We start from the raw sequence: 8,040 nt of genomic DNA on the forward strand, positions 1-8,040 counted from the left end.
AGGTGGATAGCTAATGTTTTTAGCATAGCTCTGTGAGGTCCCGTTGCTAAGTTAGCTTCAATGGTGTTGTTAGGAACAGAATTGTTAAGCTTCGCCAGGCTGGAAAGCATTAACCGTGTAGTTACATGTCCATGGTTTAATAGTATTGTTGATTTTCTGTCTATCCTTCCAGTCAGGGGTTTATTTCTTTGTTTCTATCTGCCGTTAAGCCCGATGCTATCACGTTAGCTCCGTAGCTAAAGTGCTTCGCCGATGTATTGTCGTGGAGATAAAAGTCACTGTGAATGTCCATTTCGCGTTCTCGACTCTCATTTTCAAGAGGATATAGTATCCGAGGTGGTTTAAAATACAAATCCGTGATCCACAATAGAAAAGGGAGAGAGTGTGGAATCCAATGAGCCAGCTTGTACCTAAGTTACGGTCAGAGCGAAAAAAGATGCGTAATGCACTGCACTCTAGTCCTTCACTCTCACGTTCCTCATCCACAAATCTTTTATCCTGGCTCAAATTAATGGGGTAATTGTCGCTTTCTCGGTCCGAATCGCTCTCGCTGCTGGTGTAAACAATGGGGAAATGTGAGGAGCCTTTCAACCTGTGACGTCACGCTACTTCCGGTACAGGCAAGGCTTTTTTTATCAGCGACCAAAAGTTGCGAACTTTATCGTTGATGTTCTCTACTAAATCCTTTCAGCAAAAATATGTCAATATCGCAAAATGATCAAGTATGACACATAGAATGGATCTGCTATCCCCGTTGAAATAAAAAAAAATCATTTCAGTAGGCCTTTAAATGTAGATTAGAATCATTATCTGAACTCTTTAAGAATAAAGATGGCATCCTTCAGCATATTAAAAGGTCTGCTCTTTTGAAAATCGTAACTAAGCAGCTTAGTCATCTAAATTATTGAGATAGAACGATCACTTGTGATTTGGCTGAAAGGCAGAATCAATGCTGTAACCCAGTGAGCTTTACTGTATGCTGATTCAGGAGAAGCTAAAATATTGTTTTGTTTTACTGCCTCTTCTACTTACTCCTTCCAGTGTTTGTTTTATTTGTATTTTTTAGGCGGGTCGCCGCAAGTATATTTTGCCATCCTTGCTCATTAATTTTTAATTGACTGCAAATGTAGCTTGTAGTTACAGCGTTGTGCACTAGGCGGCAGTGCGCATCATAACTCTGTGACGGCTGAGGCGCGCATGTTCTACCAGAGAAGAAGAAGCAGACACAAGAATACAGTAATCTACAGAAGAAAAATGGTGGCACAGTAAAGTTTATCAAGAAAAATTTGTAGCTTGTTGAACTAGTTCCTAAATTTTGAGAAATTTTCTGAACAGGTAATGGGGTAAAACAGAACACTGAGTGACAGCAAAGACTTACGAATTGTGGAGCAGAAACAACGTCCAGATAGGATAAACATAAGTGCAAGACAATGTTCAGACAAAGACGGTCGCCACGATTCAACTTAAATAGTCTTGATTGTCAGTATGGAATAGATGTGTGGAGCAACGCTCAGAGGCAGGCGTCAAGTCACTACAGGGTAACACACACAAAAGAGTAAAAAAACATTAAATAAGGGCGCTGAACAAGAACGAAACACTAAAAATGGCAAAACTCAACACTAGTTGTGGTCATGTTCATCCAAAACATTAGACAACAACAATCAGCGGCAGTGGAGTCATCGTGATTGGACTTTGCCCGGCTGAAAGGCAAGTGTTTGGCGGGAATGGCATCACCTTTGTTCAGCCACGGCAACTTAAACTACAGCCTACACATCAGACAGACCACTCTGTGGATGATAAATAATCCGCTGGTATCCGTCAATTTGGGCAACTACAAACTGAATGCATTCCACTACTGCACACAATTTAACCAACATGTAAGTACCAACCTCGGATAAGCGGAAGAAGATGGATGGATGGATGGATGTAAGTACACAAAATGTCAGTTTCTGTTGTTAGTTACGTTTTAAAAACATGAGATAATGTCACGTTTTTTTTAACACAAACCAAAATGTATCCACAGACCAACAGTTACACTTTGCAAGCATGCACATTATTGACAATGTCATCATATATACAGTCGGTACACCTATATGCAAATTAGGAACTGATGCCAAATGCGTCGCCCCGACCACTTCGACAACCAACCGCCACAACTTTAATTCCTGTGGGAAACACTGCGGCTCCCAATAGGTCACATTGATAAAATGAAGGAAAGGTTCTCTTTTTTTATCAATCTATATTTATTTCTAGTACAGTGGTGCCTCAACGTATGAGCTCAATTCGTGTCATTACTGAACTCGTAACTCAAAACACTCATACCTCAAATCAGGCCGGCCTATTTAAATGAATTGAAATTAATGTAAACTATGCTTGGCCCTCTTCAAAACACCAACATCTTAATATGTAAGGAAAAACAAACTTTTAGATAACACATTTTGTTTGAAAAACCTTACAACAGCATGTACTACAAACAACAGCAGTAATTTTATTTAAAAAATAATATAATAACATTGTTTAGCAGACTTTTGTAGGCATCTCAAACAATCCGCTTCTCATTTGTGTAACAAATAGGAACAAGGAAATCAATGTTTATGTTGCACATGGTTGTCTTTGAATGACAGACTGGAGAGGTTAGAGATAACGACAAGCTGTGTTTCTGTACCAAGGGTAATGCTAGACTTTCCAGTTTGTTGAGTCAAGAGACAGAACAAACTGAAACACGTAAAACACCGTATCGGCAGCTTCTTCATTATTTCATGTCGTTTGGGCATGTGTGGCTGCAAGTCACTAAGGCTGGCTGCGGCTTCAAGTGATGCGGACTGATGGTGCTGAAGTTGGACCGGTCGGATTTATTTTAACTGTTTTTTTTTGTAGATTTGGTCTGACGCTTCTTCTTCTTCGCACTAATGCAACTTTAAAGCATAACAAAAAGTTGAGCTCGTATCTCAAAATACTCGTAAGTTGGGGCACTGGTGAGTTAAGGTATCACTGCAGATATCAGCTAAGACATACAGCTCCTATATTAACCACCACACTTTCAAAGTGTTGCGAACAGAGATTTTAGTGAAGCACATCAAATGACATCATAGTGCCATCCTCTATGAAAAGTCTCCTCTTTTTCTATGGCCCTTTTTTCATCCACTCTTGATCCTTAATTCTTATGTTTTGCCTTCACCAAAAGCCTCCTCTTCATTGCTCCTATTTTCATCTGTTGTTGTTTTACTGTTATACGTTCACATCTTCCCTATAATGTACAGTTTATCTCCCTCCTTTTAATGACTTCATACAGAGAATGGGTAGTGTTGGTGCTGCACAATGTCTCTAAATGAGTCAATCTGCCAAGGAGAAGGAGGAGGAAGAGGCAGAGGGCAATGAGCATGTGTCTTAATCGGTTGACAGTGACATCGCTCCAAGATAAACACTAGTCACACTTTAATCCTCCACCGATCACATGCTCTCACTCATGCCACAGATTTCGCAGGGATAAAAACAATACATCTAAATACATCTAAAATCGGGTGCAGGTGGCAGTACCCCCACACACGCACGCACAGACACACACGCCAACATATTCACAGAGACAGTACACGACAGTAAAGAGGACATATTGTATGTACCAAAGCTCCAATGTGTTACAGAGATACATTCAGGACTCTGAAGCATGATGCCTCATCTCACTCTTGCTTGCTATTGAGAATTTTAAAGGTTAGATTGTGCAGTATATAAATGTATTTAAAAACATCCCTTGATTGTTTGACACCATGTTTCTGCTTGTGTTTCTGTCCTTAAACTGTAGATCAGGGGTCACCAACGCGGTGCCCGCGGGCACCAGGTCGCCCGTAAGGACCAGATGAGTCGCCCGCGGGCCTGATATATATATATATATATATATATATATATATATATATATATATATATATATATATATATATATATATATATATATATATATATATATATATATATATATATATATATATATATATATATTATTTTTTTTTTTTTTAAATTAAATCTACATAGAAAAAACACAAGATACACTTTCAATCAGTGCATCAACCCAAACAACCTCCCCCATGCACACTCATCCACACCCACTCACACAAAAGGGGTTATTTCTTTCTGCTACCAATATTCTGGTTCCCACAACATAGACAACACATCTGCAAGGGACACAGTCCCTGAAGCACACATGATTGTATAGGCTGCTGGTCCACTAACACTTTCATTACTTACTATTTTTTATGTAATTATTTTTATATTGTTTTACTTTCTTTTTTATCCAAGAAAATGTTTTTTATTTATTAATCTTATTTTATTTTATTTTTTAAAAAAGGGCCTTATCTTCAACAGACCAGGTTGTCAATGAAATTAGATTTCTTTAAAGGGTTTTTTAAACCAGGCCCAGTCCAGATAATGTCCAAGTCGGACTCAGCAACACACACCTTCATTCATGTACACAGAAAAAAAATAGGGAACACAACAGATTGCATATAATTTATAAACAAAATTACATTTTAAAAATAAGCATTTATGTACAGTCCAGATTATGTCCAGGTCACTCAAATTAGGGAACACAACAACAGATATCATATAATCTATAAACATAATTATACTTTCAAAATAAGCCTTTGAGGACTTCTCATCTTTTTTTAAATGTTTTTTGGCATCATTATCGTTTTCAACCATGTAACTTTTTAAAGTTAGAAAATACTGAATAAATGTTTTAAAGAAAGTAATACTAAGTGAATATCTGTTTTTGGCCTTAAAAATAAACATTTTACCGAGTACTATAATTAAATTGACTAAATCATGATTGTCAATTAACTCTCCTAAAATAACAGAAACCACATTAAGCTTCATAAACAAACCAATCCTTAAACACATGTTTTCAACTTCCACCCAAAACAAAGACACAATATGACAATACCAAAACAAATGCAGGGTGGATTCAGGCTCCTGACAACAAAATCGGCAATCATCTGACTCTGTCATATTCCATAATTTTAACATTTTCCCTGTGGGTAAGAAGTTATAAATAATTTTAATTTGAAAATAACGATTTTGCACATCGATAGTGGTTTTATAGATTAGTTTGAATATGGCATCCCATGGCAACGGGCAGTCAAAAAAGTCCTCCCATTTTCCATTTGTGTTGTATGAGGCAGCCTTCAAAGATTTCTTTATTAAATAAAAATTATATATTTTTCTATTTATTTTAGTTCCTTTTTGCCAACTAGAATTTCTTATTAGAGGTTTACAAACTAATAATTTAGTAGTTCCATAATTAATTATTTGTTTCCATCTTTTCCCAATTACTCCAGTTAGTTGATCAAATGAAAAGCTTGAGCAAGCATCACCATACATAGCTCTAAATTCATCATACTTCATAATTTTACCATTCTCATTGATAATATCATTGACAAAAATGATTCCTCTTTCAAACATATTTTTCCAAAAGAAAGGCTTTCCATCTATTACAATATTAGAGTTCATCCATATTAACTGCTGCAAAATATTGTCTCTTTTTTCTGGCACATAAAATTGAAAACACCACTATGAGTGGATTGTTTCCTTTATGAACCCCACCATGTTTCCCAGCAGACTCTCTGGGAGGGGATCACTTGTAAAAAAGGATACAATTTCTTTTGATACAGTACATGTTTTTTGTCCAACAGGACATTTGTGTACCACTCAATGTTTAAATACATCTTTGGAACAATTGATGCTTTTAAAGACAGACACATAGCTTCAAGGTTGAGAAGTTTCAGGCCCCCATATTCATACTCTTTGTACAAAACCTTTCTTTTAATCTTTTCTGGTTTGCCGTTCCAGACAAAATCGAAGACCCTCCGCTCATAAATCTTAAAAAAGTTTTGTGATGGAGCTGGTAATGACAAAAAACAAATAAATACATTGAGGAATAATTAACGAGTTGGCAATAGACATTTTACCATACAAGTTTAGGGATTTCCCTTTCCATAATTGCATAATTTTGTCCAGCTTTCTTAGTCGATTATCATAATTTACTGAGCCTAGATCTTCCAGATTTTCTGGGACAACAACACCAAGTATGTTAACTGGTCCATCTGTCCACAAAACAGGCACTTTGCATTCCATTCGAAAGGACGTTCCCTTTAGATTTCCGATCCTTAACATTTTACATTTATCATAATTAAGCTTAAGGCCAGATTGCTGTGAAAATATGTCCAAAGGATTAAGAAGGTTCCGCAAACAATGAGGAAAAATCTTATCTTTGTGAATCAGCCTTTTCTGACCTGAACTTCATCAAGAACAAACACAGAACACACCTCACTGATGCACATCTGCAAGACTCACTCAGAGTTGCAGTGTCAAGTTACACACCAGAGTACAACACACTAGTTAACAGCATGCAATGCCAGGCTTCCCACTAACTGACAAAGAAACAGATAACAGATTTGGTGTCCAGTTCAAAGTGTGACATGATTTAAAAATTTGAGAGTTTACTTTTGTATTTTACATGAGTTATTATTTGTACAAACATGGTGCAAAGTAATTCATGATTTGTTAAAACATGTTAGTGGCTAGCTAGTTAAAATGGGATATTGTGATTTCACAAGACTGTCTTAGAAGTGATCATTTGAAAATGTTCAATTTGAAAAATGTGCACTTAGAGAAAATATAAAAATCAAGTGTTGCATATTGATATTTATCTGTTTCTATATATATTTATTGTGAGAAATCATTAAGATGATCAGTGTTTCCACAAAGATAAATATCATTAATTATTAATAATAACAGAGTTAAAGGTAAATTGAGCAAATTGGCTACTTCTGGCAATTTATTTAAGTGTGTATCTAACTGGGAGCCCTTCGCATTAATCAGTACCCAAGAAGTAGCCCTTGGTTTCAAAAAGGTTGGTGACCCCTGCTGTAGATCATTGACAGTGTTTGGGGTTGAGGGATGATTTACAATCTAAAATTAACTTTTACCAGCTCAGAGGCGAGTGAGCAGCTCATGATGTCAATATAGCAGCACACGCTAGTTACCTCTGTGTGATGAGCGCCGCTTATAATAACAATCTCGCTAATAGTTGGTAAATAGTCAGGTCACGAAAAGTGACAAGTATTGTTGGCGGTTTTTTTATGTCATTTAAAGGGTTATGTGGACGGAATAAAGGAGCTTCCATTGACTCCATTGTTAGCTGACTTTAGCTGAAATGTATTTACGATTTAGAATGCATTAAAAAGGAAAAACACATTTGTTCGTGCCTTACATAGAGAATGTGAATGACAGGCTAAATTTTAAAAAAGTACAGTGCAGTTGCCACTTAACTCTTGTGTGGTGTTCGGGTCTGTGGGACCAGTTTTCGATTTTTATTAAAAGAAAAATGATACACTTAATTAATTTTTCAAACTGAGACTCACTGGCTTTGGCTCATTTTCTGTGAAGAACATATATCAGAATACATATTTAATGAACACACACCATACACCCCCCTACACATTTCTATTACATGTAAGATGTCCGGGTCCACTGGCTAATAGAAGTGTGGAAATTGATGTTCTGTGTACCACAAACCCTTTCCTTCCAGATGTTCTAAGCTCTGGTGGAGTGCAGACGAGATGGCGTCCTCTGTGGAGCGGTTAGGGGGATAAGCAAACTGGTATGGGTCAAATGTGGGGGGAAGTCTGGAGACAATGTATTCGTTTACCAGCCTCTCGAAGCACTTCAATACAGATGTTTTTTGGGATAAGGTAATCATCTGTTCAGTAATTTAACATAAAAGTGTTTTATTGTGAGGCATTAAAAGCCACAAAATGCAACGGGTCCATCAGACCCACAAACACTGGCTGAGTAACAACAATATGAACACCACACAAGGGTTAATAGAAAACCTATTTCAGTTGTCAAGGCAGGGGACACTGGGACCTAGTCACCAGTCAATCACAGGACACATAAATAAATAACTATTCAAATTCATATTTGTACCTTTTAAGTCTCTAGATAGCTTAACATAAAAGTCTTTGAACTGTCAGTGCCAAAATTCATAGC

General features: G+C 36.8%; 1 protein-coding gene across 1 annotated transcript in view; it reads right to left on the minus strand.

Moving 5' to 3' along the window:
- The window catches only part of shank2b (SH3 and multiple ankyrin repeat domains 2b), a 562,868-nt gene that overhangs the window by 449,516 nt on the left and 105,312 nt on the right, over positions 1-8,040 (minus strand). The gene's annotated exons all lie outside the window — the stretch shown is intronic.

Source organism: Entelurus aequoreus, linkage group LG02 (genome assembly GCF_033978785.1).
Source record: "Entelurus aequoreus isolate RoL-2023_Sb linkage group LG02, RoL_Eaeq_v1.1, whole genome shotgun sequence".
In the NCBI taxonomy this organism is placed as follows: domain Eukaryota; kingdom Metazoa; phylum Chordata; class Actinopteri; order Syngnathiformes; family Syngnathidae; genus Entelurus; species Entelurus aequoreus.